The following is a 12,455-nucleotide window of genomic DNA, read 5'->3' on the forward strand; positions in this document are numbered from 1 at the left end:
GGCTTACATTGTGTCTCGCCAAAATTCGAAACAGGCTTGTGTGACGAGCCAAACATCAAATGTATAAAAAGATTAGGAGAAGAGCCAGTGGCATATAAAACACTGCCATCTGCATAAAGATGTACAGTTTGAAGTGGCAGAGCTAATATATTTGAAATATATGCTGAATAACAGGGTTAGAAATACATTCTTGTGGAACGAGCAATGTCCATATGTGTAAAAGATTCCTGTTGTGTATGCCAGTGTGTCCCCATCTTTCCTGTGTTGTGTTAACTGATGCTATGTGTCATCATTAAAAAGGCATTTCAGAGCGATGTGTTTAATTAGCCAGTCCGAAGCATGCTATTCTTATACTAAAACTGAGCTGTTCAGACTCCCTGATCAACATTAAATACCATCTCCTCTTTCTCACTTCCTTCAAATGTAATGGTGTATGTTTGATTCTGCCCATTCTCCCTTGATTTGACAGTAAACGTGTTTTAAGATAAAGAAGGGTTGAAAGAGCCTTTTGCTCGAGCCCTTAGCCTTAAATGTTGCCGTTAATGAAGTCAATTCATCTGGGCAAGAGTCGTTATCCAGACATCAACTACTGAACACAAGTTTTATCATTTAAGGTCAAGTAAAATAAATGTTTCCTGTTTCTATGAGGACCAACCCTGTTCGTCTTTGACTCACTGATCACATTGGTTTGATCAATATTTGGGAATTCTCAAAATGTTAGAAATTCGTAATACATTTGTAAGTTAAGTGAGTTTTAAATATTTTGTACATGCGTCAGTTTTTTGTAAAACATATCAAATAGCAGTTATCCTTAAATTATCCTAATGTACTTTAACATTAAAACATATAGCCTTCTTTTAACCACAACAAAACATAAAACATGTTTTCTCTACTCTACCTCCATTCAAAAACATTCATACTGTTAGTCTTCTTGTTTTTGTGACAGATTTGATATAGTTTTTCGCTTTTTAATTCATTCATGTGGTTTAAAAAAATCATCATTTTGCAGACGGGACTGCTTTAGACTGCTGAACGCATCTGTGTTTATCGAAAGCCAAAGTTACTTTATCATGACATAAAACAGACAGAGACACTTCTCCACAGTCTGCACTTTGGCAGCATTATAGAAACACAACTTTGACCTGTAAAAGAAAAAGGAAAACAAAAAGCAAGTTTGAAGTCTTTGCAGGTTGAATTACTGCTGGGAAGGAAAGAAAAACAGAATAGAAAATGTATGTTTCACAAAGGTCTTTTGCACTCATTTACACACTCCCTTGTGATTCACATAAGAGGGCTCAAACACGTAAAAGCACCAGTACAGCTCTGTGAAGGAGAGCGGGTTCAAACTGATCTCAACTTAAACATGCAGCCACCTGGAACAGACGTCCCAACGTGCCAAATACGTGCCATGTTTAGCCTGGGAAGGCCTGGTTACTCTGAGTGTGTGTGAGTGTGTGTGTGTGTATGTGAGCGTGTTTGAATGTGTGTGTCAGGTCTGTTACTGTGGGTCCTCCGCTGTTGTGCAGCATGTGGCCCACAGATTAACGCTTTAAATGAGACTCTCTCCTGTTCTGAATGCCCCCTCTGTTTGCTTACAAGACCCGGGTGAGACAGAGTGGAAGGATTTGAGAGGGGTTTTGTATGTTTGTATGTCCTCCTGTTCGGAGGGGGGCATCCTTTAATGAGTGAAATGCTAAGGGAGAGGATGGTGACAAAGGGTTAAAACCTGAGAGACTTGTCTTTTTTGGCAATATTTACAGGATTGGCTTTTTTTTTTGCTTTTTTTAAAGACATGTGGAAAACGTCTCCAAACAGATTTTAGTGTAAGACAGGTGCCAGCTCTGCCATCTGCTTTCAGTTTTACCTCCCTGTCTGTCTGCTCTCAGCCAATCCAGTCCTCTCTCATCGATCTCTCTCTCGCTCTCCTTTTTTCTTTTACGCCAATCAGATCACTCTGACACCCTCTCAATCAGGCTCTGGCACACACCTTTTGCGTAGCAGGAAGACATTAAAAGTGGGGAAAAATCAAATCAAAAGGGAAATTCACTCACTTAAGGTATGACATCTTTGGAATATATTTGGTATTAAATGTGTAAAAACATGCATTTACTCACTGGGAATAAGGGACCCTGTGTAAATGATTAGGGGGCACTGAGGTAAAAAAAGAGGGAGACTTATCTTTTCTTCTTATGATGGAAGGGAAGGTTTTCAACTATTTTGGGAGGTTTTAAAAACGTTTTCTTATACTGTGATATTTGGTACATATTTTTAGTTCACCTGAATAATTCTTATATAATGAATTACATATTGTCCCCATGAAGGATGGATGGGTTAAATAAACATTAGACTTCTACCAAGAAGATCAAGGTCACTTGCTTACATTATGTGATCTGTGTATATTATTTATCTAACAAAACACTTATTCTTATGCAAACCTCAATGCTTTTTTTTTTATAACCTAAACAAGAAGTTTTCCTGCCAAAACCCTGGTTTAACTGCCTCAGTTTCAGAACTCTCAGCATGCGCTTGGTAAGATGCACTGCTTCCATCTATCAAAGAAAAACTCCTGTGTTTAGTATAAGAGGGTAGAAAGAAATGTTGGTCTCACTGACTTGTTGTGTGTCTCCAGAATAATGTATCGTCTTGAGACATTCAAGAAAAGGTTTTTTCTTTTTTAAAGTCAAAGGGTGGGTTCAAAGCTAAGTGTAATAACTCAAACAAGTGCCCTTCATTTTAATAATGTGACATATTAGATGAAGACCTTCTCCCCTCTCATCAATCATTTTCATTCAGTCCCTTATTCAGGGAGCCTTCAGACGTAGCAAGTACATATTCAGGTTATCGTAAACCTACAGTGACAAAGCAATTAATGACCGGTTAGCTTTGCATATAAAATAGCTGGCCCACAGCATATACAATCGTTTTGTATTCGGTCAACGTGTACTCCGCACATGTTTTATATATAAATCAACTCTGTTTGTGAAGATCTGGAAAATTGTAGGATTCTAATAAACGAATGTAGGTGCAGATTCATGATAACCAAACTACAGCAAAATATCAAATGCAAAAAGTAATTCACTACTCCACTTAAAAAAATCAAACCAACGTGAATATAAATCTATCCATTCGTATTACCATTAGGGTTAATGTGGAAAGATGCAGAAGAGTCACTTGCTCAGTATTTCTTTTTATTGGCTTAAAGTATTCTGATGGTTTTTTCAGATTTTTTAGAGACCCAACTAGATTTAAATATATCTTCAAAGTGGTCCACCAAACTCATTCTATTAAACATGACTTATTTTTCTTTCAATAATGCAAACATTCGTTTTTCTTTATGTTACTCTATTTTGTCTTTTCTCTTATTTAATAATGTAACAATACATCACAGTCAATTGTTTATTTAAATTACTTTAAAAAATGGTTTTCACATTTTTTTTTAACAGATTAATATGTATTAAAAAAAATGTTAAATATGAAATTGCAACTTGATACTACATAAAAGGGCGGCTTTGTCTGTGCACAGGAGCCAACTCTCTTAAGGGCCTCCATGAACAAACACGAGCAACTACAGAGTACTAAATGAACTTATTAATGCTTGTCCCCTGCACTATTTTAGGACTTTCTAAGAAAAAGCAGCAGTTGCCAGATGTGGAAAGCTCTGACACTTGATGTTCCACCTCCTTGAATAAAATATGTTGCAAGCATGTTCTTTAAACTCTACATTCTCACTTCCTGGAGAAAGGGGATTTAATTTTAGCACAAACATGTTTCTTTTTTGGACGAGATGCAACTTCTCTTGAAAAATATCAAATTTAATGGCCAGCTAGATGACTTATGAAAATACATAAAAGTGAAAACAGATTTTTGGCAGCTCTCCCTGCCGCTTCCCTGCGAGAAAGGGGGCCAAGCCTCATTTAAAGTGCGGCGCCTGAGCCGTGTCGCTCGGTTCACAAATGTGAGGCTTTAACCTGGTGGTTTTCTTCCTGGAATGGGGCTGCTGCTAATGAGCCCATTAGGACAAAGGTGAGTTCTAAATGAGCAGAAAGAAGAGTAAACAAGCCAGGTGACAAATTGCAAATAAGCAAACATTAAGTATACTAGATGGAGACTCTGTTCACCCATACAAACTGCCAGAAAGAAAACCAGTGGCTGTCAGAGCTGTGAAGAGTTGTTGAGGCTAGACTTTTTGTTTTTGAGACTCTTATGGCGTGCAGGTGCTCTTTACAAAGGCAGCTCGCTCTGTCGGACGCTTTTTGGCCGGTGTTGAATGTTGGGCTCCCAGTGTGTTTGTTTGGGTTCTGTTTTGTATGCTCAGTGTCTATGCCTGCTTGATACCTATTCCTCTTTTCTTCTGTTATTCAAGTGTGCGTTTTCTCAGAGAACGTTTGGAAGGCTTTCCATATCATATAACCTGCTCACAAAGATCGCAGGTCAGTTTTTCCATCCAGGAAAAGGAAAAAGAAAAGAAAGAATAGGAGACTTTCAGAGATTCTAGTTCACAAGCCTTATATAGTCAAGAGGCAGGCCAGAAAGAGTTGTAACAGTTCATTGCGGCACTGATTTCATGGCTCATTCTCTGAACACTTCTTGCCCTGAACAACCTGGTGAGTTAGGATCTCAATTTAAAATAGGTTTTCAGCTTCACACTACATTTGAATCCTGTCTGTAATTTTGGCCCACAGTCTCTTATCGTGTGTGTGTGTGAGGAATCATCAGTGTGTCAGATGGAGCGTGTAGTGCCAGGCAGCCAGGCAGTGGCGGTGCCACTCTGTGTGGTCAGGGCACACTGTGTCCTCTCAGCTGCTGTTTCGAATTCACAACTAACTCGACAGCAGCATCCTAGCTCATTCACTGCAGCAGATGGTTGCGAGCTTGGTGTTCGTGTGTGCGTGTGTTTGCCCATTTCTTTTTGGAGAGGCAGCTGTGGGAGGCGAAGCTTTGCCCGCTGCTGCGTCCAGCTTTCATATGCAGGCAACAAAGAGGAGGACAATTGAAATAAAACAAGGAAAGTGAAAGATCAGAGAAGCTCTAAAAAGGATGCTCCCAGACAAAGCTTCCTGTAAAAAAAACCTCCTATATCACGCTATATCATCCAGAGAGGCTGCGGCTAGTTTCATCAGAGAGTAATCCTTGAGATTATATCCCTGCATGGTGGACAATGAGCATATTGTTGCGATCTTGTTGCCGTAATCCAGCTCAGAATCATATGCAATAGACAGTAACACTCTCCAGAGAGCTGCAGTGGTGAATAATACACTGTCCGGTCTTAGCACAGAAATCCATCTGCCCCCCCAGCTCTGAAAATATCTCAAATAGGATCAATTCTGATTCAGCACATTCAAATATTATCTGTCCATTTTCCTTCATATTTGCTTATTGCAAAGCCAAAAATGGGACAGCAAATTGAACACAAAAAGGGGAACAGCAGGGTGAAGTCGTTCAAGTCTCCTGTTGTTTAATGTGAACATCAATTTTGGTTATAACCTTGGGTGCAAAAAAAAGGAGATTGATTCAAAAGAGGATGGGGACAGCCATCTGTTTTTCAGTAAAATCAGAGAGAAGAAAGGAGGACGGAGGCCTAAGGAGACGAGCAGGGAGGCTGGACGTCAGACAGAGTTCAGATTGCTGAGAGAAAAAGAATCTGTCTAATGAAGCCGTTCTTAATGCTGCACACAAAGCTTTTTGGTTTTTTTTTGGATTTCAATGGCCAGGGTAAGAATGTCTGATTGATATTTTTTTAACAAATAACACAGTTTTTCCACTCAAATATAAACAGGTGAAAGAGAAAAAGAGAAAATGAGAAAGGGTTTTCAAGGAAAAAAGTTGATAAATGTCACAATAAACCAGTAGTTGTCTTTTATATGATCTAGTGGTAACTAACAGCATTTATCTCCAGGGCTTAGCCTGACAGGTTGATCAATGCCCTGAAAACTTTGGTCACTTTAATATAGTAAAAAAAAAAAATCTCTCTGAACTGCCTCAGTGAGTCATACAAATGTTAAATGTTGAAAAAGGACAAAATAATTAAAGTTGAAAATTGAAAAAAGGACTAAAAACAGATATAAAACAACTTTCCAGCCACAAATTACTCTGTAATAAACATCAGTAAAAAGAAGGGGAAATGTTTCTCATTAAAACTGTTTTATTAACTGCTGGATTTTATTACCTGAGATATCATGGGGGTAGTGCAGCAGCCTCAGCACCCCTGCTTCCTGTGTCCTCTGAGTGGAGGCTCATAAAGAAACCACAGACTTAGGCCAAATTGTCAGTGAGTTAGCAGATGAGATGTCCTGCTAGTCAGACAAGCTAGACAGCCGTGCGACGTTGCCTGAGGAGGAATCCTACTATTTAATGCCCCTCTGCAGCCCAGCTGATTCACCACTACAGCATCCGGTCTAATAGGCTTTGTTCTGAGGAATCACTCCAGGTTTCCTTAATGGAAAAGCCAAACATACTGCTCTAACATTGGGTGACAAGGGCACCTTGGGTTTGCAGATGTTCATGCAGATGACAGATGGCGCCAGCGTAGCTAAGGGAGCAACGGGAAAGATGTCTGCGCCAGGCTGGTTACACATGCGAACCCCACCCTACTACATCCCCTCTGTACTGCAGGGTCCAAAAATCTCCTAAATGAGGGTTGCATCGCTGTATTAAGGCGTCTGTGCCTGTGTATCAATATCTACGTGAATCCTTGCGTGCACATTCAGTGACTCAGCACCCTGTGATGAGTACGGCCTGCATCGCTTCAGATCATATGTCCTATGAGTCTGGATCATGGTGGTGTTACAGGTTTAATCAGGTGGCACACTGGATTTAACTAGGATGACGTTGTCACAGAGAGCTACTGAGGGACTGTATAAAACATGGACGTAGTCTAAGTGATGTCAACCACTGATTACTGAAGGGGAGTTTTGAAGGCCAAAATACCATATTGAAAATGCTGTACCAACCAAAATTTCTGTCAACACAACAGTCACATCTGTAATTATGCACAACGCTTATCCTTCATAAAATAAAAAACGGATGAGTTAAAAATTCTGCCCCTGTACAATGTGTGGTAAACGGAAATGGTAAATGGACATGAGCTTGTGTAGCACTTTTCTAGTCCACCTTTCTAGTTTCTATTAGACACACAAACTAAGGTAGTAAGTGGCAACTTGGCATATGTGGCAGTACTCAGTTGTAGGATTCATGCCAGTTAACAAGATATGCTACTGTTTGAAGCTTTTTTCTTATTCGTCTGGTGTTTTTCATTTCGGAAAGGTCAAAATGCATTTCTCTTTCAAAAGGAGATAATTGCTCTTACTTCAGCCCACTGCGCTGCATAATAGTAATACGTTGAACATTTTTACCATTATTTAATTGTGTTACTCTTGATGTTTTGGCAATTTGGTTAGATATTTACATTTTTTATAGTGGTTAGGCCTACTTGCTTATACCCTTACCCAAACCATTCATTTTTTTAAAGGTTCATGTGAGGCATTCGTTTCTCAATTCACGCTGCCATGGACTGTACAGATATGAAAGCTGTGTGGAAGTGAGTGGTTCTTCAAACATATTCTACTGTATCATCTGGTTACATATGAAAATATGAAAAACTGAGATTATTTAGGATTAAAAGGTTCGCATTACTCTTAAACACACCAAGGTAGAAATCTCTAAATGTAGCCCCATTGGAGCTGACAAGACATGAAAGTCAAGGTGTGGAACAGTTCTGTCATATTATCCCAACTGCTATTTTCAGTGTCCACTACTCTGTAATTTGGCAGCAAGAAAGCCAATTCAGTGCTTCTGTGAGAACACTATATGGAGCCCAATGGCATTTTACAACAATGCCAACTGGAAGTGCAAACAGTAAAGAGCACTGTTGATCAAGTGATTACAGCATTAATATTACGACTGTATCAATGCCTAGTGATTGGGTTGTTTGAAGACAATGTGCAGAATGAGACATTCAGTGTAAAATTCTGGCTCCAACAATAGAGCATTATTATAATTTGGAATAATCTCTCACTTCATACTCAATAAAGATCAATCAGTAAAAAGAGGAATTTGATTAAAACATCGGCTCTTCATACAGACAGATTACGAGCCCTGGAACCCCAGGAGGCTGCAGAGAAGAAGAGGATGGCTGTGAACAGGTAGAGCTCATAATTACCTCCATTCATCTCTACTGGACCCCGGCATAGTTTTATGAAGGTGCATCTGAGTGCAGGCCTGGGTTTGATGAATCTCCCCTTAAATTAGCAGTCACTGGTGAATCGAGAGTTTCCATCACTCCGTCTGCTACAATCCATTATCTCATTAGGACACCGAGCTGAGCTGCACATGGCGTGAGGACTCCCAAAGAGAAGGGAGAAACTACGAGCTCCATCATAACTAAACATTTTGTCGATGATGTTGTTGCTTACAAATCTGTCATATTGGCCATATTTTTTTATAAAGCCCAATCTGTTCAATTCCCAAGGCTGTTTCATGATTTGTAGGGCAGTAATGTATCAGGGGCAGAGAGTGGCACAGTTGTTTACTATCGCGGGAATCCAGAGCCATTTCAGAGTGGGAACTAATGCCAAATCTTTATGTAAAGGCAGTGTGTGAATGTGTGTCTCTCTTGAGGTGGTTACATGAACGCTGAATATAAAGATTTGTGATGCAAGACAATTTAAGGGAAATGTTACAGCCATTATGTGGCAGGAAATGAAGAGGGAGTCAAGGGAGTCCCAGCTTTCCATTTATTCCCCTGCACTCTTTGCTGCAAAGTGAGCAGAAATAAAAGCTCTCTGGTGGTTTCGCTGCTCCCCTTGCCTTGTCCCTCCATCACCCCTCCGCCCAGGTGGGTGACTTTTTCTGGAAGCCTCATTCAGTTTTTCCACAAACAGAGCGGAGAAAGCTGCAGGACACTCACTCTCTCCCCCCCCCCCCCCCCCCCCCCCATTTCCCCATTTCACCCCACTCAAACCCCCCCCATCGTGCGCAAAACGCATCACTAACTGGATCTCCATGTGGTACATCCATTACTGTAAAATACTCTGCTGCTCCCTGCTAAAGGCTCGCCATCCTTCTACCCACTCGCTTGCACACACATCAGCCCCCTCCAACTTCAAAACAGCACCCCCACCACCCCCTCCACCACCACCACCACCATAAGACCGCTTACGCTGGCAGTTCTGAATTGGGCGAAGTCCAAGTTTAACATTAGCAGGGGGCTGTTGGGGTGTTTAAAAAGCAGCCTGCAGAGAGCTGGTCCATAAAATATTCTGCATACATCCTTATTGTTTGTTTTGAGCATGATGGCCTTTTTGGAACCACTAATCAAGAAATCAGCACCACATACAAATGTGCAGAATTTACAAGTCTGACGAGAATCCTATAGTTTTCTATATGAAACTTTCTTCCATGTTACAAAGGACAGCTAGCTACCTCCAGATTATTTATTTCAGTGTGATGTTCATGCAGAAATCTGTAATTTATCACCAGCGCAGCAGGGACTCACCGAGGAGGCTGTTTTCTCTCCGTTTTTCTCTTCTTGACTTTGTGCAGTAAGGCTGCAGTCTGATGTCATTACCAGGAAAAGGAGATATTTTGGGGCTTAGCTCTCTTTTATTTGGATTTTGTCCTCATCCCCTGTTCTGGGGAAATGCTGACAAATCTAATTCTCAGTGCCAACAATTCTAAGTAAAACCCTGTCATTGTTTAAGGCCAACAAAAGAGTGGTTCATTTAGACTCAATTCATTATGATTTCTTCTTTGTGTCAACAAATAGTCACACTGGCTTGGCAAATTGCTACACCAAACCTTGGCCGTGTGTGCGTGTAGGATTGTGTGTGTGTCTTAGAGAGAGGGTTACATATAATGTAAATTAACATTTAACAAAAAAGGTATCAATATGTCCTATAACAATTAACTTAAAAGAAAGTTTTCCACAACATTTACAACAACGTTGACTTTTTCAAGCTAAGATTAGCATTTTTAAGAACATTTAAAAAAGAAGGAGAAAACTATTTCAGTGTCAGATAACAATAATAAATCATATTCATGAAGTCTAGGAGGAATATAAGATTAACAAAGAAGATATGTCCGCACACTTGCTCAAATGCAACAAAAAGTGTTTTTCTCCATCACAATCACAACTTTTCAGGTGATAATTTTGCCCCTGAAGACCACCTGAAAACGTTATGATTGCAACGGAATAAAACCTTTTTTGTGGCCATTTCAGCAAGTGCGGGTTGCGGATCTTCTTCCTCAGTCTGCTGCTTTTGCACTACCTTACCTGCGTGTACCTGTATAACCCAAGCAGCAATCTCCGGTCATGAAAAATGAAGCCAATGCGGAAGTGCAAAATCCTGCAGTTCTTCGAGTGTCCTCTTGAGGCTGGCCCCAGGAACACCGGAAGTCACTTACACACAACAGGCAAAAGGGCAGATTTTACAGCATAAATGTACATCTTTACAGCCTGTTACTAAAAACAAAAGAGGTCTGATAATTGTCATCATGGTCACACACTGTACGGGGGGTGATTTTTCTTTTAAACGGCTCAGTTTTAATTTCATGAACAATACATGATTGACAGGTGGGCGCAATGTAACGGGTCGTCAAGAGGCTTAAAACCCGCCTCAGCTCCAGCTCTCAGCCTGTCGTTTGGTTGACTGAAAGTTAGGCTGAGTCAGCATTTCCAGCATGACGGCTGCTGCCAATGAGCCTCCGGAGCCCCCTGCCGTAACAGATGGCTGACGTCATTCAGGCTTCGTCCATTAATTTTTACAGTCTATGGTATAACCACCCCCTTTGGTCGGGCATGTAGGATTAAACCATCATCCTTAAAAGTCATAAAGAAAATCCAAGTCTTACACCCAAAAACATATTGTAGAAATCTATAGTTAACTGGACACTTAAACTGTCATGTTTCCAACAATCTCTTTTGAAAGCTCATTCTTTTAAAATGGTGATGCTTAGCTTTCCAGAGACCACAACCCTACATGAACAGCTGACAGTGTGGATGTCAAACTTTTGCAACAACAGTGTTGTGGTTTTGAACCCCCTTTGAAATTCCACCACTGTTCTTCTACAACAAATGTTCGACACCGAGTGGTACTTGTGAGAAGCACCTGGACTGTTTGGATTTCTGTTTGCCACACTGTCTTATAGTGACCAGATGTGGTCTTGCAGATCAAACAAACAATAGTGGCCGAAGCGTTGCCCTTTATCAAATGACTCATTAGGAACTTTGAATCACTACAACTGGTATTTCTCTCAGCAAATAATACAAATTCAACTCATGTGCAATAACTGATGCAATTTTAAGAGGGGAAAAGAGTCATAATTCAGGTGAGCATGTCCTATATAACTTCCATAAACATGTATGAATATAGCACCATCCCTCCCACTCACACTCTCACTCAGAAATAGACCTGTCATCTTGCCACCAGCCCCTTATCGTCTAACTGCTAACAAGCCTATTTGCCTGTGACTGACGTTGATGTGATCCCTAAAGCCCTCAGCTTGGCATCCGATCGCTCCTAAGCCAAATTAAGCCTCTGTCATGCCCACCCCCACCTCCAGCCTAGTATACCCCCGCCATGGGAACCCTAAATCTTTAATGACGATGGAGAGCTCCGCATGCTCCCACCACACAAAAGCGGTGACATCTGTGAATGTAAGTGCTGCACTCCAGAGCAACACCATTTGTTCCATCTATCTCCGCTTCTTGAAAAGAAATCAAAAATAAAAGTTGAGGGAGGGTGGCCTCTATAAGAGGAAGGAGGAGGTGGAGCCAAGGAGGTTTAAACAAAGATCCTCTCTTCTAAAGAAGGTTTATTTCCCTGCCCAGTGGTCCTTAAATGTTGAAAGAAGGTGTTAAAAGAGTCTCAGCTCCCCTTCTCGCTCTGATGCTCTGGCTACAGCCCACCTGCTCACAGCTACTTCCAAGTCAATTGGGATGTTTAGTGGAAAACATATCCGTCTACCGCTATTCTTGAAAGTAACTGAGAGTGCCTCTGTGAGGGCCCTTTTGATATTTTGCCTTTTTCAGTGACAGTAAACTGAACCTCTGGTATAAATATTTTTTTAAATGAAAAGGTCTGAAACCGACGTAACACAGTACACAAAACCACAAGAACATTTCACCCCCCCCCCCCCCTCCCAAAAAACAAAAAACAATAATAATTGTTTTTTTCCAGTGGACTGCATATATTTAAATGTGTAGTTCCCAGTGGTTTGCTTTAAATTCAACTTTTATTTGCAGATGAAAGTAGTTTGATAACCTGTTTTATTTTGTCATTTGTAGGATACCCTGGGCGAAGGATACTACAAACATTTTTATTTTTTCATTCAAACTTTATGAACCCCTTCAATCTGCATCACACTCTCCTGATAAACAGATTGGTACTTCTTGTCCAGAGAACGTGTTTAACGTGTTAACGTGTCTGGAAAAAATGTTTCCTGGCGCAGGTCTATTA

This window comes from Labrus bergylta, chromosome 16, assembly GCF_963930695.1.
Source record: "Labrus bergylta chromosome 16, fLabBer1.1, whole genome shotgun sequence".
Taxonomy (NCBI): domain Eukaryota; kingdom Metazoa; phylum Chordata; class Actinopteri; order Labriformes; family Labridae; genus Labrus; species Labrus bergylta.